We start from the raw sequence: 22,803 nt of genomic DNA on the forward strand, positions 1-22,803 counted from the left end.
AATATTTTTCTCTTGGCTTGCACAAGGAAGTCAGGAGTCTCATCTTTAAGCATCATAGTGAATATGAAATTTTTCTAAGAAACAGAAGGAGACTTTCTTCCATGAACACGCATGAACACACATGGATGATTTTCCTAAAGGTGCTGGGAGATATCTTGGAAATACACAGATAGATGGTTTCTTAGTCAGCTTGGGCTGCTGTAACAAAATGCCACCGGGTGACATAGACCACAGACATTTGATTCTCACAATTCTGGAGGAAATCCAAGATCAAGGTGTCCACAGATTTGGTTCCTGGTGAGGGCTCTCTTCCTGGCTTGCAGACAGCTGCCTTCTTGCTGTGATCATATATGGCGAAGAGAGCGAGCTCTGGTTTCTCTTCCTCTTCTTGTAAGGACATTTGTCCCATCGTGGGGGCCCCCACCCTCATAACCTCATCTAAACCTAATTACCTTCCAAAGTCCCCACCCCAAAATACCATCCACTGGGGTTTAGAGCTTCAACATACAAATCTTGGGGAAGACACAAACCTTCAGTCCATAACCAGTGGTCAAGGGTGGGTGAAAGGGGCATCCTAACAGGGATAATGCAAAGAGGCATTTTGGTTATTTATTGTTTTGCAACATCCACCCCAAATTTAGTGGCTTAAAACAACAATCATTTTATCATATCTCATGATTCTGTGAGTTATCTAGGGATGGGCTGGCAGTTCCTCTACAGGCCTTGCTTAAGTTCTTTCTTGCAGTTGTAGCCATTTGGCAGCTGGGGCTGCCACCAGGCTGAATGTCTAGGCCTCAGGTGCTTAGAGGCCGTGTGGCCTGTCTCCAGGCGATGGCTCATCCTCCAAGGCCTCTCCCTGTGGCCTGGCTCTACAGCAGGGGAAACTGGACTTCCTCCATGGTGGCTCAAGGCATGGCCAAATATTTCAGGTCTTTGCAATGCCTGGGCTCAGAAACCCAGAAACACCACTTTCTCCAAATTCTACTGGTCAAAGTAGTCACAGGTCAAACCCAGATGAGGCGGCAGTGAATGTATAAACATGTAAGAGGAGTTTTAACGTTTACAGTGTGAAAAAGAAGAGAAGAAAAGGCACAAGACCAAACTTGGCTATTTCGCAGCTTGGTGTGTAGCCAGCACCAATGCCCCACAGCACATCATTTATGAGACAATCCTGATGTTGAGGATCTGGATTGAGAAATGGGGTTGTGTAAGATTTTGGAGTCAGGCTCAGAGCCAGAGAGACTCTAACTAATACACTCATTTCCTCTCTGCAGCTCCACATATGTTTTTAATAATCCTTTCCTTGGAATGAAGATAAGACCTACTTTAAAGCGTCTGAAAAAAATGTGGAAAAATGGCCTCATTCTGCTATGAAGGAAGCCTTCGTGACCACCTGTAACAGCGCCTTATTTAAACAAAATGTGTGGATTATTTTTAGCATAATTTAAGCCCCAGGAGACTAATGAGGTGTTAAGAGTGTGTGTTAATTATGTGGTTTTTGTTGTCTTCATTAAAGTTAAGATTCTCAATCCTATTTGCCACCTGAAGTCCCAGTGGAGCCACATTTTACTCTTCTGACCCTGGCATCTTTTAGTTTCCTGCAGTTCACACAATCACGTAAACATATTCTGCTTCCCCTGCAGAGAACCAGATGAGCACGACTCACACACTTAGAGGACCTTGGATTCCCCCTTTTTAATTCTTATCCATTTTTAATCTCCATTATTAGTTGTTAGATCTTACAGTAAGTTCATGGTGTGGGAAGCTAGCAACATGAGCTCATATTTCATCATTTAGACCTGACTGTCCTTCACTCAACAGAAAACTGCCAGAGAAGCTGAAAACCAGGAAGAAGGAGAAGCACAAAAATCAGCTTTCATTGCTTTTTGCAAGCATTTTAATTACCCAAGGAATTGTGTTGCATACACACGACTCTGATTATTTTAAACTTCTGCAATATATGCTGTACTTATATATTGTCCCGAGTGACAATACATCCCACCCAGCATAACCTTTCCTTAGAAAGAGATAATCACCTATCCCAGACTCATTTGAAGTTGGAATCAACATCCCTCTCATGACTTTGTCTGCATCGCTGATGTTCTGGAGTAACTTTATTTGGCAATGGTGTTAGGGGCCTCATTGCAAGTCCAGGAGGTAATGGAGTTCAGGATTTCAGCCAAGGATGTCTTAATAATGGCCTCATCAGGGTGTATGAAGTTGTAATGAAAATAGCAGGTGAGTCTGACTGGCAAATAGCACATTATGAGTCTTTCTAGTAATTAGAGTTGTCTAAAAATGGAATGGGCTGTCACATGAGGTGATGAGCTTTCCATCAAAGAGTCAGGATATTGAAGTAGAGCTTTCTTATGAGGTGAGGGTTAGACTCAATAATTTTTTGGGCCCCTTCCACCTTTCATCTGGATTCTACGATTGTTTTAGATCCACACAGTCCACTAGTCTTGACTTTGGCAATGTGCAAGCCGGGTTCCATGATGGAATACGACAGAGTGGAAAGCCAGGCAGTCCTGGGTTCAAATCCCTGCTCTAGCACAAAGTAATGGTGAGCAGGTTCCTTAAGCTCTCTCTGTCCCTATAAATGATGATTGAAATACATTGCTTCTAGGGTTGTTCTAAGTGTTAGAAATAATGCATTTAAAATATGAAGCCCAAGGTAAGCATTCAATACATCACAGCTCTAGTTACCCTTAAGAATCTAATTCTCTTACTTTTTTATTGACTCTCCACTTCAATGATACAGTCTTGGTTTATAAAACAGAAGAAATGTAGGGCTTGTAAAGACACAGGAACAAGGTTATGCTGGTGCTGGGCCAGTTGAACAAAGCAGGCTGAGGAAATCTTCAGGAGTCATCAGGGAGAGTCTCCTGAGCAGGCAGAATCCCCCTTCCCAGGAAAGGATATCAGCATTGCTCAGTGCCTACAGTGTGTTGGGCACACGCATGTGTTATCTTAATTCTCCATACCATTGTCATGCCATTTCGGAGAGGTGGACCTGAGCATTTCCGTTTTACAGAAGAGAAAACTCGTGTTCAGACAGGTTATGTGCCTAACCCAAGGCCATATGGCTGTTCCCAGATCCACCTCACCCACTCTATGGCTAAGTACCCCCAGCACTACTCTGCACCCTGCATTCGCAGGGCAGAGTAAATACAGGTGTCCAACTGCTGCCTGGGAGAGACACTCCCACCTGATGGGATATGGTGATGGAAAACCAACCAATGAGAGTCTCTGGAAAGCTAGTGCTTTCAGTTTGTAAATTCTAAATTAATTGTGATTTGCCATTAATTCATTTTTTATCCATTTACCTTGGGCCTTACAGAGGGGATGTATATGTCTCTTACACCTTCCTATCCCCTCTTGTCCATATGGTTCAAACAATAACGCATACAACGAAATTACTCCCACACCCTGTCCCCCAGCTACCCAGTTCTCCTCTTTAGAGACAGCTTGCCAGTTTCTATGTACAGCCTGCCAGAGATTTATGGGTTTTTTTCCTTCTTTCTTTCTTTCTTTTCTTTTCTTTTCTTTTTCTTTTTGAGATGGTGTCTCACTCTGTCACCCAGGTTAGAGTGTGGTGGTGCGGTCTCAGCTCACTGCAACCTCCACCTTCCAAGCTCAAGCAGTCCTCCCACCTTAGCATCCCGAGTAGCTGGGAACGCAGGTGCACACCACCATGTCTAGCTAACTTTTTGTATTTTTGGTAGAGACGGGATTTCACCATGTTGCCCAGGCTGGTCTCGAACTCCTGTGCTCAAGCGATCTGCCTTCCTGTCCTTCCAAAGTGTTGGGATTATAGGCGTGAACCACCACACCTGGCTTGTTTTTGTCTTCTTAATTGAAGTAAAATTTATACAACACACAATTAGCCATTTTAAAGTGTACAATTCAGTGGTATTTAATGTATGCATAATGTTGTGCAACCACTATCACTCTTTAGTTTCAAAACTTTTTCATCACTCCAGAAACACACACACAAAAATTACCCATTAAATAATCATTCCTCATTCCCTTTCCTCCATTCCCTGGTAACCACTAATCTGTTTCTGTCTCTATGGATTTGACTATTCTGCCTATATCATATAAAAGGAATCACACAATATGTGACCTTTTGCGTCTGGCTTCTTTCACTTAGCATAATGTTTTTGAGGTTCATCCAAGTTGTAGCATTCATCAATATTTCATTGCTTTTCACGGCTGAATATTATTCTAGTGTATGTCCATACCACCGTTAATGTATTCATTCATCCGCTGATGGACAGTTAAGTTGTTTTTACCTATTGGTTCATATAAATAATGCTGCTACAAACATTTGTTTTCATATTTCTGTGTGGACATATGTTTCCACTTCTCTTGGGAATACGTCTGGTAATTCTGTGTTTAAGTTTTAAAGAATCTAGAAGTTTTTTAATGCACAATAATTTCCCCTACTTTTACCCAGTTGCTCGCATACTATGCAGATTGCGCAACACCTTGCTTTATTCACGTTAAAGTGGGTCTTAGAGATCTTTTCAGTGGCGTGCTAGTAAATATTTAACAACTGGCTCTTATGGGGTGAGCTATGCTCTGATTCATACCATTTATAGATTTTCATAGTGTAACTCCCACCATGGCAAATTTCAAGTTGTCGCTGCCTGCAAAATTAAGAACAGACGCTAACAACCTGCCCTCGTGAACTGGTCCAGACTGGCTGTAGCTAGCACTGTACCGGATCATCCTATATCAGAGCATGAAGAGCTGCCTCATTCTCCTTTATGTGTGCATAGCATGCCATTTTTGGAAGTGCTATAATTTTTTAACTTGTCCCTGATGGCAGACACTTAGGTTGTTTCCAGGCTTTTACTTCCACAAACCAAGCTTTAATGGATAACCTTGTGTGCATGTCACTTTGCTCATGTGCAAATATAGAAGTAGGCATGGTTCCATGACTTCATGAGAATCACCATGGGAGGAAAATCTTAAAAGGCAATTTATTACTTCATTGGACAGTTATGACTGATAGGAAGAATTCCATGCAAAGAAATAATCATTTTTGCCCCAGCTTCCTTGCAAATAAAATGGATGCAAATTAACTAGCCACTTGCCAACGTCAAAACGTTGTCATAAAACTTTGAAATGAAATTGAAAAGCATGCTTTTCTTTGAAAGATAGGAATTTCTGTAAATACAAAGTAGCATGGTTCACAGTTAGTAATCTAAAGAACTTTCATAAGTAGGTTGGTGGGGGGAAAAGTACCTGTTCCTAGGACCTTGTGATTCTGCTCTAGAGTCTCATAAAGGTAAGATTCACAGCAAAAGATTCAACAGCTGATTAGGAAATAGGATAGTTGAAGAGCTTTAGCTCAGTTCTTATTTAGATTTTTTTTTTAACCAAGGAACTCTAAGACAATGTTTCTCAACTGTGCTTTTACAGATGCTCCTCAACTTATGAGGGGTTATGCCCCAGTAAACACAACATAAATTGAAAATATAGTAGGTCAAAATGCATCAGGTTACATTCTTATAAACCCATGGTACAGTCAAAATACTGTAAGTTGGACCATTGTAACTCAGATGATCCTCAATTTACAATGGAATGACAGCTCAGTAAACCCATCGTAAAATCAAAAAACTGTAAGTCAAAACAACATAAGTTTGAGGTCGTCTGTACTTTAGAATCATCTGGAAAGCTTTTAAAATCTTAGTACCTAGGCCACAGCCCAGATTAATCAAACTGGACGGTCTGAAGATGGGGACTCAGGCATCTGGGTTTTTTTGGTCTTTTTTTGTTTGTTTGTTTTCTGAGATGGAGTTTTGCTCTTGTTGCCCAGGCTGGAGGGCAATGGCACAATCTCGGCTCACTGCAACCTCTGCCTCCCAGGTTCAAGAGATTCTCCTGCCTCAGCCTCCTGAGTAGCTGGGATTACAGGCATGCGCCACCATGCTCAGCTAATTTTGTATTTTTAGTAGAGACATGGTTTCTCCATGTTGGTCAACCTGGTCTCGAACTCCTGACCTCAGGTGATCTGCCTGCCTCGGCCTCCCAAAGTGCTGGGATTACAGGTGTGAGCCACTGTGCCCAGCTGTATCTGTATTTTTTAAAGCTACCCAGGTGATTCCACTGTTCAACCGAGGTTGGGAAGAGAATATAAGAAAGGAATCAAATTAGGGAAGTACAGAAACACATTTGTCAGGATTCTCTGGAGAAATAGAACCAGTAGAATGTGTGTGTGTGTTTGTGTGTGTGTATATATATACACACACACATAAACAGTTGTATACACACATATACAATTTACATGTATGTATATATGTACATACATATATTACAATTTACATACACACATACATATGTAAATTGTATATGGTACATATAATTGTAATTGGCTTACATGATTATGGAGGCTGGAAAGTCCAAACTCTGCAGGGTGGGCCAGGAGGCAGGAGACCTGGAGACAGGAAGAATTAATACTACAGTTCAAGTCCTGAGGCCATCAGGTGGGGACCCAGGGAAGAGCTGATGTTGCACTTCCATCTTAAAGACTGCTGCTGAATTCTCTCTTGTTCAGTGAAGTCAGTTCTATTCAGACCTTCAACTGATTAGATAAAGCCCACCCATTTTATGGACAGAAACCTGCTTTACTCAGAGTCTCCTGATTTCAACGTTAATCTCATAGAAAAACACTCCCACAGAAATACCCAGAATAATGTTTTGTTTCTTTGTGTGTTTGTTTTAAAAAGACATATTTATTTGGCATCTTGGTCAGACTATTACATTTAGGAACTGACAGCATGGGTGCAAGAAAAAAAGTCTACATTTAATGCTTTTTGTGGGAATGCTTTATGCTTTCCACAGAACAGAAACTAAAATAACCTATTATGCAATTAATTACAAATACAGTCCTTGAGTGTTTTGCCCATACACATGAGTGTTGTCTAACACATGTCTTCTTTGTGGCAGCTAGGCCCTGCCACCACTGTGCTTGGCTGAGTTCACAAATCTGTTGCAACCTGTAGCTTCCCTGTCACTTCTCTGGCTCGCTCTCCTGCCGAGCTTTGTTTCCTGGCAGTAATTAAAATCTTCCCCCACTGCCATAGCTACTGCTGCTATTGAAACCTTGGTTTCATGGTTTGGCAAAGTATTGGCCTCCACCACGACAGGGGCCAGAGCTTCCGCCTCCAAAGTTTCCTCCCTTCATGGATTCAAAATGTGAAGACTGATTGTTTTAATTGCCAAAATCATTGTAGCTTCCGCTGCCTCCAAAATTGCTTTCATCATTACCAAATTCCTTAGAGCCATCGCCACTGCCACCACATCCACCACCACCATGGGTGCCACCAAAGCCACCACAACCACTGAAGTTTCCCCTATGACTGAAGTTGTCATTCCCACCAAAACCACCTCTATGACCACCACCAAAGTTTCCAGAACAATTTTGACCTTTTTTGGCTAGATGAAGCACTAGCCATCTCTTGTGTGACAGGGCTGTCCTAACCTCACAGTTGTAGCCATTCACAGGATGGCATTTCCAAATGACAATCTTATTCTTGGAGTCATGGTCTTCAAAGCTTACAAAAGCAAAGCCCCTTTTCTTGCTACTGCCTCATTCAGTTATGATTTCAATCACTTCAGTTTTCTCAAACTGTCTGAAGTCATCTCTTTGGTGATGTTCTTCAGTGTCTTCTTTAATGCCACCAACAAATACCTTTTTCACAGTTAAGTGGACACCTGCTCTTTGAGAATCTTCTCTTGAGACAGCTCTCTTTGATTTCACAACTCCTCCATTCACCTTGTGTGGCCTTGCATTCAGGGCTGCCTCCACCTCCTCCACAGTGGCATTGGTGACGAACCCAAAGCCCCTAGAGCTCTCGGTATCTGGATCTGTCAGACCACACAGTCTGTGAGAGTGAGCCTTCCCCACTGCTCAAAATGACTCGTCACTCTCGTCAGTTGTTTCAAAGCTCAAGCCCCCGATGTAGAGCTTCTGCACCTGTTCAGGCTCTTTAGGAAACTGGCTTACACATGATGCCCGTGGGAAGAGAGACTTTGATGATGCTTCCTCAGCAGCATCCCCAGGCAGAAAGCCAGAATAATGTTTGACCGCATATCTGAGCACCATGGCCCCACCAAGTCGGCACATAAAATTAACTATCACAATTTAAATTGTTTGGAAATACTCAAAAACCTCATGTTTAGCGAGTGAAGACAGAAGTTTGGTGGTGATTTGAAGTTGTGCTTCTCGTGTTTGGTTACAAACAGATTCTCTCTGAAATTCTCCTGTGGCTTCCCCAAGATGAAGCTTTCACCTGTCATTTGTAAGCTCTGTTCCCAGAGCCCATAGATTTTATTAAAATTAAGGATTATGAGAAGATACAGTGTTTTTTTCCAGTTTTCATTATCTCTGAATTGGATGTTTTTATTAGAAGATTATCAACTTTTTTGTCAGTGGTAGCAAGTGTTGTAAAATGTGCAAAGAGATTCATCTTAAGTCATGAATATATCCTCTTAAGAAAATCTGATTCTTTCTGTCCTCTTGAAAGAACCTCAGTGTCCAAACCCAGAACTCACAAAGATTGATGGCAAGAGTTCTGTTGATCTCAATAGGAAGGAATCCATGATTTATTGGGAAAATCCTGGACAACCAAATTATTCCTTCTCTCCTTTATAAAAGAGCTTTGGAGACTTTCCATGTCACCAGCAATAGGATTTGCTTTCTTCTATAAATGATTGGAAAGTGTATTTAGAATCGCTTTTTATAAGCAGCTGGCCATCAGGTTGTCTGGATTTCCTGAGGTGTTTCATCTCAGGTAACAGGTGAGAACTCGGAGGCCTTTGGCTAAACAGCAGTCTCAGTTCTGCACGTCCAGCTGGCCTTGCATCCTCTACCCTTGTTCAGGCTCCAGGTTCAGAGTGCACACTTGAAATATTCAGTCCAGTGAGAAGGCCCAGGCTATGTGGAAACAGCAGGGGGTCGGAGGACTCATGCTAAGCCTCTTACAGTGGCCACATGCAGCACTCTGGTTCCCAGGGATCTTGGGTTCTGCCTGGAGCCACTTTTAACCTGGGGAACCAGCTGACTGGTAAAGCTGGGACTGCCGTGAGTCAGCAGGAAATTGAGTCAGCCTCATTGATTTGGAATAGGAGGGTGTGGGCTGAGTTTGTGGGGACCCTGAATGGGTTTTTATGGTCATGGAAATAGCTTCATTTTGCCAGCTATGAATTGACTAGCCTTCATGCAGGCCCAGAAGCAGAAGAGTTCGTTAAAGGTAACTCAACCTTTTGGCAGATCGCAGCCCTAAAACAGGAGCTATGACATGTGGATCTGCCTTGTTTTAGAGACTCAAGAGCAAGGGGGAATAACATGGGGTCTCTCCCACATGGCTTCTCTGCTTACACAAGGGGTACGTGAGAAGAACTATCCAACCATTAGAGACCGCCTGAACCAGCGCAGTGTTGTGCTTCTATCCTGTTCCCTGCTAAAGTTCAGCAGAGTCTCAGTTTTCTATGTAAAACCTCTCAGGAATGACACGGGTGTGAGAACAACTCTGCTGTGTGTGGTCCTGGTTGTGTAGGCAGGACCAGTGTGCACCAGTCCCAGATGCTCCGGTTGTTAAAACATTGGAATATTTTCATACAACCTGGTAAATGGACATTGACTCAAGCTCTCTGTTTGCTTCCCCACTGTCAGCTATCCAGCCCCTCTTCTGGAACCTCATAAACTTCCCCAGGATCCAGAAACTAAAGGGTTAATTCCTGGCACAGTGGGACATCCAGAAAAGCTGATTCACTCTTTCTTTTGAAAACAAAAATAAAACAAAACAAACAAACAAACAAACCAGTAACAAAACCCAGAATTCAGTAAGATTGGTGGCGAAAGTTCTACCAATCTCAATAGATAGAAATTACAGTTTGTTGGGAAAATGATGGAAAACCCAAATACCCCTTCTCTCCTTTACAAAGGGACTTTGGAGATCTTCCATGTCACCAGCAATAGGATTTGCTTTCTTCCATAAATGATTGTAAGCTTCAGCACCAGGACCAGCTACATCCTTTTGGACTGGTCTTTGACAACACAGTGGTGGTTAAATACAGTGACCATCCCCACTGACTGTGTGCTCTGTTAAATGAAGGTTTTGGGCTAGTAACCCAAGGACTACATCTATGGTCCTGCCCACATAGTTAGCAGAAAATATCCCATCATTGCATCCAGGGAATTCCAGTTATTTCAGGGTTTTGGGCATCTCTCTCAGGTACTCGGGCAGACTCTTGTGTTCTGTCACATGGGTCTCTTCACCATACCACCATGTGGTGCCTTTGCCACCAATGATCCTCTTCTGGTGGCCTCACTGCTACTTCCAGCCTGACCTCAGGAAGGGATTGCTACCTCCTTGTGTCCACTTCATCTCACACATGGGCAGGCCCATCTGCTTGTTTGCCACAGCAAATCAGAGGCCAGGGTGTCATTCTTATTGAGAACTAGCCTAGGTATAGGAATAATGGCAGGAAAGTAAAAGTTAGATAAAAACTCAAGATTTGATGGACCTGGGCCTATCCCCGCATTTTTACAGGTCAGTTTTCTAGACTGCATCCTGATGGCCACTTTGGGGCTGGGCTGGGCTTCCCTGAGCAACTGTCAGAAGCACCGCAGATGTCTCCACACCTTAGAGTCCAGGCCAAGCTCCAAAAAGAGGAAGTGTTTTTCTCACCTACATCTAGGCCCAAGACTAAGAGCTTGGTCAAAGTGAAGTAACACCAAACTCATCAGTCTCTCTTCAAAGTTTAAGACATTTTGCAAAAGAGTCAGACCTGGAGTCAACCAGGTATAGAATAGTCTTCAATTCCCATTTACCACAAGGATGTGATATTATTATTTCCATTTTGTGGAAGAGAAACAGAAGCCCAGAAATGTTTAATAACTCAACTAAACTCACACAGCCTGTAAAGCTTCTCAGGCCTTGTACCTGGATGATCACTCCAAAATCCACGCTTTTAACCACTACAAAAAGCACTTTTCTTGTGGGGATGAGGAGAGTTCTTTAAAGTCTTTAATCATCAACAAGTTGCAAAGGTATGAAAGGCATACAGAGCGTTTGAGTTAGGCATGAAGGCAAGCTTGAAGAGCTTTACTGGATTTCATATGAAACGGAAGCCAATAACGAAAAGCTTAGAAGAGGATACATCAGTGGAACGCTTTTGAAATTTCCCAGTTAACTTTTTCACCATCTTACCTGTGATGCCAGGACAGGTGGCTTCAATCACAGCACTAACGTTCTCGAGTTCCTCAATTGCCCTGTTCCTGCTAACATTATCCACACACAGCTGTTTAAGATCAGCAAACACAGGTGCAGTGGCTACAACCGGCTCAGTGTTTTCACAACACCTTGATCTGTCACATTCTGTTGTTTCTTTTGTATCAGGCATCGTTCCATTGTGATAAAGCTCCATTTGGGATGCGTATGATTGTCCCAGCTGATCTTTCCCAATCAAATTTGTCATTGCTGTATTTCTTCCTTCTGTCCTTAAAATCTACACATCAGTTGAATCAGTATATCAGTCTTCTGATTTACTTGCTGGCACCACAAAATGCCCTTATGTATTCTAGGTAATCTCTTTGGTTTCCCATGTAGGTGAGAAACTATCCCCAGATTGAATCCGTTGAGGACAGGGGCCATGTCTTAAGCATCTTTGTCTTTTTCTCAGCCCCTGGCACTGCACCTGATGTAGACACATTGGAATTTCCTTACCACCCACTTCAAGTCCATCCTATGGCAACTCTAAACCATTTCTGTGTATCTCTGCTGTGCAGAGAAGGTAAGAAGCAAACCATTCTCAGCCCCAAACAGCCTTTTATTTTCTTAAATTTCAGTTAAATTTCTTCTCAACATTTCTCTCATTAGGCCAAGTGACAGATGTGATTTTCCAAAAATGTTTTCTTGCTACTCATGGAAGCTAATTTTACATGGTAGTATATGCACTGGGCCAAACACCTTTAAGGCAACTTATTCACAGGTGCAGAGAATTCCTATGTGGACCTCTTTGGGAGGCCATCATGCAGCCTACCACAGGCAGAAAAGGTACTAAATGACACAGATCATCTTATTGTGCTAGAAAGTAAAGAAATGCTCAATAAATGATCAGGGCGTGCCAAAAGGATACCAGGAATTAGCCTGAAGGATTTTGTATTAGTTTTCTAGGGCTACCATAACAAAGTACCACAGTCTCAGTAACTTAAACAACAGAAACTTGTTTGAGCACCGTTGAGAGAGCTGGAATTACCTCTTTAAAGGCCTTATTTTCAAAGGCAGTTACACTGGGACTTCGGGTTTCAAGATACACATTTTGGGGGAACACAGTTCAGTCCATAACAGACCTCTGGATCTGTACTGGGATCCAGGTCGTGCTGTGTGAGCAAAACCAGGTTAAGAAAGTTCTCTGGACATCAGCAGGTGGAGAGGAGTCTGGGTGTGCAGTGTAGAGCATCTAGTAATAACACATAGCTTTTAATTCCACATTGCTTGAGTGACTGAATGCAAAAACATTCTGTTTGGACAGATCTGTACCACTTTTCAGTTTCAACATTTGACCTCTGTCTCGTTACTTTTTTCATGGGGCAAACATAATTTGATGGCCATGAAATGTGTGAACCTACTTGGGTGTCTTGATCCTGCACATAAGAGATAACACTTTTGGCCTTCTTCCTGGCCCTAATTAGTCCTTGAAGTGTCACATAATAGCCCTGTGCATTACCACTCAATCCGTCTTCACCACAGCCAGGGCTACCTTCGTATCCAACTGGTCACGTTCTCAGTGCTCCCTCTCACCCTCAAACCCAACTTAAAGTGATTCACATCGTTATCCCAAAGATAAACTATAAGATAAATGGAGCAGATGTTATAAAGAAAAAGCATCGAATCACTTAGAAATGTTTTCTTTTCTTTCATTCATTCTTTCTTTCCCACTATAAAATAAATGGGAAAAATTTCTGCAATAATGAAAAAATGCAATATTTTTTGCATTTCTTTCCAATGTTTTCCATATGTCCATTCCTGGATACTGCTTTGAGTCCCAGGGCATATGCAATTATATATTCTGCTTTTTACCCCTAATCTTAGAGAATTTAGTATGTTGCGTGGCAGTTTTAAAACACACCTGCAAATTGTTTGTCACTCACCTAATGGAGGGGTGGTATCTATGTCCCCTACCCATGAATCTGGGATGACTTAGTGAGCACCTTATAACCAAAAGAATGCAGCAGATATGACATTGTTTTTAACTTTCAAAACTGGGTCAGAAAAGACCATACAACTTCTGCCTGGTTCTTTTGGGATGTTAGCTCCAGGGGAAACCAGCACCATGGAAGAAGGCCAAATATCCTGAGAGCTCTGTGCTGGAAAGCCCACATGTAGACACCGAAGATAGCCTCGCTGAGCTCACAGCTGACAGCAGCGCCGGCTCTTAACCATACACGTGAGCCATCTTGGACATCCAGGCTGGTCAAGACATCAGATGTTTGCAGCCCCAGATGACATCTTACTGCAACTGCGTGAGTAACCTCAAATGAGAACTGCTCAGCTGAGCCCTTTTCAAATTTCTGATGCACAAAATTATGAGCAAAATGAAATGGTTGTTGTAGGCCACTACATTTAAAGACAGTAATAGTAACCAGAACGAATTGTGGTATCTGGAAATGAGGGTCTGCAAAAATAGAAATCTAAACCACATGCCACTGGTTTTGAGGCTAGGCAGCAGGCAAGGGCTACAATGTAAACTGAAACCTGATGGGCCTTGAGAAGTGCAATGTGTCAGGGAGGGCTTAAAGGAAGGTGAGGGAGGTTTACAAGAAGCTGAAGGAGAGGAGACCGTGGTTATGTAGTGGTGGAAAGTTTGCAAAACTATCACCTGCAGTAATGTGGAAAATAGAAAATGTACTAAAGGAACGCAATGATCTGGCTAAGAAAATTCCCAGGCAGAGTGTTTAAGATGCCATCTGGCTTCTTCTAATTGCCTATGATAAAATGAAAGTAGAGAGAATAAACAAATAAACCTTAAAAACCAACTATTTTTTTTTTTTTGAGACGGAGTCTCGCTCTGTCGCCCAGGCTGGAGTGCAGTGGCCGGGATCTCTGCCCACTGCAAGCTCTGCCTCCGGGGTTTAGGCCATTCTCCTGCCTCAGCCTCCCGAGTAGCTGGGACTACAGGCGCCCGCCACCTCACCCGGCTAGTTTTTTGTATTTTTTTTTAGTAGAGACGGGGTTTCACCGTGTTAGCCAGGATGGTCTCGATCTCCTGACCTCGTGATCCGCCCGTCTCGGCCTCCCAAAGTGCTGGGATTACAGGCTTGAGCCACCGCGCCCGGCAACTATTTTATTTTCAAGGGAAATTTGAAAAAAATACAAAGGGCTCAAGAGAATATTTTCCGTCAGCAAAGGATTCTTAAAGTAAGAAAGGACCTTAGGGAAAAGATCAAACTCAGGGGTCTTTCAGGAAAACACCATCAAAGGGTAAAAATAAAGCCACAGGCGCAACTTCGAAACACTTTCTTTTATGATTTCAAAAAGATTTAAAGCGGTATCTCCTAGACCCGGTCTGCTAGATCAAATGTATCTAAGGATCTTAAGATCATGCTTTGTAGTAGATCATCCCTCTTAAGTCATAGATCTTCTAGGCTCCGAAGGATGTTGCAGCCTTATAGAGAATTAAAGATAGAGAACAGTCTGTCCCAAAGACCCTTTATGGTCTTTGTCCAGTGAAGGGACTCTAGTAAGATTCATAAAAGCTGACAAATATTTCAAGAGAATTATATTGGCAGAAGCAATACCATCTTGGTCTGAAAGAGACAGAAGCAGCACAAAATGAAAGTGGTTCCAATCCACAACCTTCTGTGGGAAGGAAGCCAAATCAGAGAGCCACCCAGCTGCACTCACAGGCTGTTTTTCATGAAAAGGGAAGGACGACTTAGAGGGAAAAACCCAGATGGAGGAGCCAAGAACCTACAAGAGGAATTCCCTAGTACAATCAGTACAAATCAGTACTAGTGAACAATCCCCTAGTATAATTAGTATAATTAGCACAAATCAGTACTAGGGAATACTAAGTACATCAGTACAATTCACAGTACTGGATGACATGAACCAAGAACTGGTGACAGGTACCCAGTTGAATTTCAAGTTTCTCTGGACTAGTGACTGCTCTGTGCTTGCCATCCCTTCCTTTTTGAATAGGAGCATCTATTTTATTTATTCTAACCCCTGATCTCTTTAGTCCTGAGGTCTTCAGAAACTTGAGCAGGTGCATTTACACCTGGACCTGACTGAGATGATGAGATACTGAACTTCCAGCCTGAGCCTGATGCTGTCACAGTTGAGCCTTTGGGAGGTCTTGATAAGGGAGAGGGTATGTTGCATGCGGAAGGAATGCAAATAAGACTGTAGCAATTTTAAAACATGTCTGTAATTCCTCTGACATTCCTCCCATTGATGGGTGGAGTGTGTATCCCCCCCCCCCCTTGAGTTTGGGCCAGCATTAGTGACTCACTTTTAACCAGAAGAATACAGGGGACATGATGCAGCATAACTTTCAAGATCAGATCAGAAAAAGCTAAGAAGCTTCCACCTGGTGTTCTTGAGACTTTACCTCCGGGAGAAACAAAAACCCTGTAAAGAAATCTGATTATCCTGAGACTGCTATGCTGGAGAGTCAGGGTGTAGGTGCTCTGGATGACAGCCCAGCTAAGCTTTCAGCTGAAACCAACTGCATGTTGTGTGAGTGATCCATCTCAGATGACAAGCCTAGTCATGCCATTGGAGAACTACAGCCCCAACAGAGATCTGAATGCAGTCCACGGCAGAGTTCTTACTCCAAGTAAGAACTTCCCAACCTTTTTGAATTTCTGACTCATAAAACTGTGAGCAAATGAACACGACTGGTTTAAAAACAAAAAAAACAACTGCTTTCTTTTATTGTTTTTGTTTTGAGACACAGTCTTATCCTGTTAGCCAGGCTGGAGTATAGTGGTGCAATCACGGCTCACTGCAGCCTCGTCCTCTCCAAGCTCAGGTGATCCTCCCACCTTGACCTCCCGAGTAGCTGGGACTACAGGCACACACCACCATGCCTGGCTAATTTTTGTATTTTTTTTTTTGTGAAGAGGGAGTTTTGCCATGTTGCCTAGGGTAGTCTCCAAACTCCTGGGTTCGAGTGATCTTCCCACCTTGGCTGCCCAAAGTACTGGGATTACAAGCATGATCCACATCGCCCAGCCTAAACTGCTATGTTTTCAAGTAATTTTAATATGCCCCAATTATAACTAGATTATATTGTTACATAAATAGCCTTTGAATTATATAGCTGCTTTCTGTGTTTTTCTTCTTCTCCAATATAGGTAATGAAAACAATCATTTCCCTTGTTTTCCTTCTTGTGGATTATTTCCTTAGAATAACTTTCCAAATGAAGAACAATCAAGTGACAGAGTATGAATATTTTCATAATTTCTAATTCATATTGCCAAATTACTTTCCTAAAAGTACCAATTTGCCACCAGCAGGTTATGATATAGAACTTGTATTGCAACTTCACCAGTTTGGTTGCTGTCATCTTAAAGCATATTTAAAAGCGTCACAAATTCAAAAGCTGTTCTGGTGAACCTGTTGTAAAATTTCAGTGCTCTAATCTTAGGAGGGAATTTACACTCGTCGTAGCCATAGAATCTTCCCCTGCTCAGTCTAACTCAGCCCTTTACTATCTAGTTAGTGCTTTTTTTTTTTTTTCTCGAAAAAATTCTTCTGTTGTGTTCTCAGACTCCTTCTGGAAAGTTGGCCCAGGAGAACATTCATAGCCTGGGCTAGATCTACTCCTCAGAATTGCTTACATGTATCTCAAAAAGAGCCCTGAACTATGCTGACATTCTGGTCTATGTCCAGCCTGATACCAAGTTACCATTGATTGAGAATTAACCATGAGTCATGCATACATTCATTTCATTCATTCTCTCAAGCAACTTGCAAGGTAGACTTTATCCCACCTTTTAAGATGAAGATACTAGGCATCAAAGACATTCAATAACTTGCCAAGGTCACACAATTTGTAACCGATGGAGACAGGATTTGAACCCATGCTTTTGGCTACTACATTTCACTGCCTCACCTAGTCTGCTGCTTTCCCAGACTTCCTGGGAGGAACCTAGAAGGCAGTGGAAAATCACCCTTGCCTCCCTTAAAATACTGTCTACTCCCTCTAAACACCGTCTTGATCCATATTTTTGAACCACTCCAATTTAAAAGTCCATATTCATGTCATGCCTCTGTCTATATCCCCATATGGCAAGAACATTATAATGTGTCTTGATGTATATTTTGTTAGAAATTATTTGGAGGAAGTATAAATGAATATGCCTGTATAAATATATGAACATCTTTTTAAAAAATATATTTACAAGTCTAAGAAATGTTCAGACTTCTTAAATAAAATGGAAGAAAAAAGTGTTTTGAGTTATTCTACTTTTCTCTAGTCCTTTATCTTTCTCCTTCCTCAGGATAAGCTGTGATATGAAAAATTGAAGCCAAAAAAAGAATCCTCTGAGAGATTGAAGCGTGCACTATGAACATGATTTTGCTTCTCAGGAATGGGAATTCCATGAAAGCAAGGACTTTGTCTTGTTCACTGCAGTGTCCCAGCACTTTAACAGCACCTGGGACAGAGTAGGTGCTCTGCTCATATCTGCAGAGTCAATGAGTGAGCTACCTCGTTCCCTGCCCAACAATGTCTGGTCTCTACAGCTGCAATAATTTGTTATGCAACTACAAGCCCTGCATCTGCCACTGAAACCAACCCTAGACCCTTGATGCTCAAAGCCTGGTCCCTGGGCCAGTATCTGGATGCTTGCTCAGGAGTGCAGAATCTCAGGCCCCACCCCAGACCCACTGAATCAGAATCTGCATTTTAACAAGATCTCCAGCTGATTTGTGCCTGCATTAAAGTTTGCAAATTGACTGTCTAAGCCAATCTCAAGATGTGGTCTCTGGCCTAGCAGCATCAATATTACCTGGGGACCTGTTAGAACTCCTATGAAATCAGAGACTCTGGGACCAGGGCCCAGCTCTATGTACTTGTCACCTTTAGGAGATTCTGATGCATGCTGCTGTTTGCAAACCACGTTCCCAAGCTCAGCTTCACCAACTTTGCTCCTAACTCCACTTGGACCTTAAATCTCAGTTGTGGTAACTGGGCTATTTTCTTCTATCCTATAACCAAAACTTTGCTTAAACTTTTAATTATAAGGAATAACTTCCCTCTAATAAGCTTTGCATTTCAAATTTGGATAGTTTTGAAAGTTCTTCTTTGCCATTTGTGTGGAGTTTGATGTATTCCATTCCATTCCAAACAAAATGAATAATCTCATCCCTGTGACCCAACCCTTAGAGTCTAGATAGAAAATTCCAAACGTGAGTTTCAGAAAATACGAATAGATTATGTGGAGACTATTCATATCCATGGGTACAGCTATTCCCTGCATGAAGGTGCTCAGCAGATGGCCATGTATGAAAGCTGAAATCCAGCCTATACTTTATTCCCCAAGCAATTCACCTACAGAACTACATCCGCCCAGTGTGTGCCTTTTTCTGATTGACCCAAAGTCATTGGACAAGCTAGCTGTCGTCCTGAGTCTTATGCCTGTGACTGGGGACCATGATTTAAATGGCCGTATACAGTACAGTACTACTGTCCAAGATCGACGTAGTGCACACCATTCTAACAGCATTTTCTATGCTATGCCCATCCACCTTGATTACAATGATTGATTATTCTCCTCTACTCCTAACAGACAGTCATAGAGCTGTTTGCTCTTCTTCTAATTCCCACTCTTTCCTCCAGGTTCACTGTTAGTCTCTCACTTGTCAACTATTTGATCTTTCTTCTAAGGCTTTATTTGTGTATCTTGTTTCATTTGTCAGAGCTCCTATACATGGTTCTGCAAATTTTTACAAAACTCCTAAAATAAATAAATGTTAAAAATATACATAGTCGTTTTATAAATAGGGTTTGTATTATATCAATTTCAAAATAGAAAATGCATATTTGTTACTATAGATTACAACTTGTGAAAGAATCACTACATTTAATTTTTAAAAGAGTAGGCGAACAAAACCTTAACCAAACACACAATTCTTACAGCTTTCATCTGCCTGTTACTCATCAGTGTCAGTATTTATAAATTAACAGTGTTAGTCCTCACAATTATACATACTTTGACTAAAATTACAAAATGAAAGCCCACTTCTAGGTGACCTTATAGAAAACATATTTAGGGGCCGGGCGCGGTGGCTCAAGCCTGTAATCCCAGCACTTTGGGAGGCCGAGACGGGCGGATCACGAGGTCAGGAGATTGAGACCCTCCTGGCTAACACGGTGAAACCCCGTCTCTACTAAAAATACAAAAAATTAGCCGGGCGAGGTGGTGGGCGCCTGTGGTCCCAGCCACTCGGGAGGCTGAGGCAGGAGAATGGCGTGAACCCAGGAGGCAGAGGTTGCGGTGAGCTGAGATCCGGCCACTGCACTCTAGCCTGGGCGACAGAGCAAGACTCCGTCTCAAAAAAAAAAAAAAAAAAGAAAACATATTTAAGTATTTTATATAGAGTCATATGGAATTAAAATGTATCTACTTGTAGCATCTGCCTGTTGATCCTAGATCTGTCACTGGAGATAGAGGGAACAAATGCTATACTTCTTTCACATCTCATTTCTGCAGATTTTGAAAATAGCTATGTTACTTCCCATTCTCTATTATTTCTACCCCCTTATTTTGTCCTCTGAAAATTAAATGCTCCTTCCAGTGTTCATTAAATGGTGGCCAATGTCAATTCACCATCTTGATTGTTCTCCTCTAAATGTGTTCTTGATAGTCTCTAGCACATAAACTGTGTGATGTCTCCAATGAAGATATAACTTTGAGTACTCCAAGAAGGATGAAACAGAGCAGGACTACCAACTTCCCTGTTTAATATAATATACCTCTATTAATGCTGTTTAGTAACACAGATTGCTTTTTTATCAGCCACATTCTGCTGCTGGCCCACATCAAACAAAACCCAAAATTGTTTTTATACCTGACATTGATAAGCAAACCGTTGCTACCCAATACTCCCTTGAATGGTTCTTTCAACGATGGCCTTCTTCTCCCTGCAACCTCCTGCCCCTCCAGAAAAGACTACCAGTAGCCAGTTCTCACCATGCCATGTTCTTAGGACCAGTTCAAATCCACCATGCCATGTTCTTAGGACCAGTCCAAATCCCATGTCATACAGGCCAGGACAGGCTTTATAACTACTGCTGGCTGTTTATTTACCAGCAGACTTGAAAACTTGATTTTTAACAAGAGCAACAGCAACAAAAAAGTGTGCTATCTATGAGGAAATCTGGTGACAATGATTTGTTATTATTACTGCTATTCCCAGCCCAGATGGTTCTCCAGATGAAATGGATAAAAATTGGATCCTCTTTGTGACTGGTGACAGGTGCAGACTTGGCCCCTCCAGTGGGATTTCATCAGGCACACAACATACCGCCGGCATAGGGGCATCCCACAGGCACGCGTGTGTTGTAGCAATCCCAAAAACTGTCAAGTGAATAATTGGCCTCTTATCTGGAGTCTTTAGAAGATTCCCTTCTGCACATCTTTTGAAAAGCTGTATCAGTCAGATTCTTTGTTTGCCAGCAACAGAAACAGGCTCTGGCTAACTTGAGAAGGAAAGGTATTTATTGGACAGACATGGGAGTCCTTCTAGAATTGATGAAAGGCCACAGAACCAGGCTTTGTACATGATGAGAACCAGAGGAGCCCTAAAAGTAGAGGGAGCATGAGATAATTTAGAATCCAGTCAGGGTGCTGCTAAAATGAATGAAGTATAACACTTTATTTTCAGTTTTTATATCACTCTTATTTGAAAATTTGGGATGAGAGTGTTTGATGGCTCAGCTATGTCTTAGGTGTATTTCCTGGCGAAAAAAAAAAAAGGGTGGAGTCTCTGGTTGGCAGTCCTAGCAAAGCAGCACACAATAAAGCAATAACAACAAAATTACATTGAAGAGGTGAAACTTTGAGAAAAGTAGAGAAAGGAACTCAGCAAATTCTTCACCAAAGAAACAACCGAACAAAATTGTCAAAAAACAACTTTGAGAAACTGAAAATTGACCAAAGTCATGCAAAAAATTGAGAAGCGTTTTTTCAAATAAACCTACTGATACTGGGCTGATGACACTGGAAAGCTGATATTTTAACCTGGGGCTGCACCCATTATCCCCTCAATTCCATCAGTGTAGTAGATCTACCAGGTCAGGGCATACTGCAAAAACCAATAGCTTTTCTGCCAGAGAAGACTGACTTGATTTGAAATGAATATGGAAAATATCCCATGCCCCCAGACATCATGGAAAAGAGTAGTTGATTCACAATAGTGAATTCATTAGCAAACAAATGGGGAAGGCCAATTTTGCAGTTAGTCTGTGGTTATAATATTTGTTAGGATAAGCAATAGATCAGAAGCATAGCCAGAAATTTTATAGGGAGCTCTAAGTAACTAGATAGCCATAGTGAGCCTTGTTAAGCTCCAAAATATCCCTAAAGGTCTGAAAGGCTGTGGTTATGTGCAAGGCTGACTGCATGTACAGAAAAGACTGAAAAGGACACTAGTTATGTACATATGCCTGGCTGAATGTGAGATCTTGTGTACATGCAAAGAAGGCACAAAATCTCCATAGAAGGTAAGAGCAGGGACAGAACTGTAAACTGCCTGAACTTTAAATGTGTTCTGCAATCCATATAGTGATCCATTAGCAAAGGGTAGAAGCCTTACTGACTTGATGTGTTTGAGCACAACCTCTGATCAATTAGTAAGCTATGCTGAACCAAGGGTTAACAATAGGAATTAAAATTTACGAAAAGAGTAAGAACAAAAAAGAAACTTTAGCAGAGATATCACAGCCACACATTATAGTAGAGAGACTTTACAGAATAAGTCCAGGAAAGTCAATGCACAATCAATATCAGCAGTAACAACTCCTGGAGAGAGGGTGAGAATTTACAGTTGCTAAAATATACTATTTAAAATTTCTAATTTCCAGCAGGGTGCAGGGGCTCACGCCTGTAATCCCAGCACTTTGGGAGGCCAAGGTGGGAGGATCATGAGATCAGGAGATCAAGACCATCCTGGCTAACATGATGAAATCCTATCTCTACTAAAAATACAAAAAAAAAATTAGCCAGGCATGGTGACAAGCACCTGTAGTCCCAGCTGCTTGGGAGGCTCAGGCAGGAGAATGGCATGAACCTGGGAGGTGGAGCTTGCAGTGAGCCGAGATCACACCACTGCACTCTAGGCTGGGTGACAGAGCGAGACTCCATCTGAAAAAAAAAAAAAAAAATCCTAAAATTTCTAATTTCCAAAAACTGTTGTAAGACATCAAAAGAAACCGGAAAGTGGAAAAAGCTCAGGGGAAAAGTCAATAGAAATTATCTCTTAGAGGTCTTCTAAGATGTCAGACTTTGCAGAAAAAATTTCAAAGCAGCTAGTAAAATGATGTTCAAAAACTAAAGGAAATTATATTTTATAAGTTAAGGGAAATTATAATGACAATGACTCATCAAATACAGAATATCAACACACAGATGGGGATTTTATTTTAAAAAGAACCAAATGGAAGACTAGAGTTGAAAAATAAAGTAAGCAAAATGGAAAGTACACTAAAGGGGCTCAACACCAGATCTGAGATGCCATAATAAAAAATCGGTGAACTTGAAGATAAATCAATAA

At 41.8% G+C, this 22,803-nt stretch overlaps 1 pseudogene; it reads right to left on the reverse strand.

Annotated features, from left to right (window-relative positions):
• Positions 1-1,060: 1,060 nt before the first annotated feature.
• LOC116418730 lies at positions 1,061-11,418 on the reverse strand (annotated as a pseudogene).
• Positions 11,419-22,803: the final 11,385 nt, after the last annotated feature.

The sequence above is a fragment of the Piliocolobus tephrosceles genome, chromosome 3 (assembly GCF_002776525.5).
Source record: "Piliocolobus tephrosceles isolate RC106 chromosome 3, ASM277652v3, whole genome shotgun sequence".
NCBI classification, from domain to species: Eukaryota; Metazoa; Chordata; class Mammalia; order Primates; family Cercopithecidae; genus Piliocolobus; species Piliocolobus tephrosceles.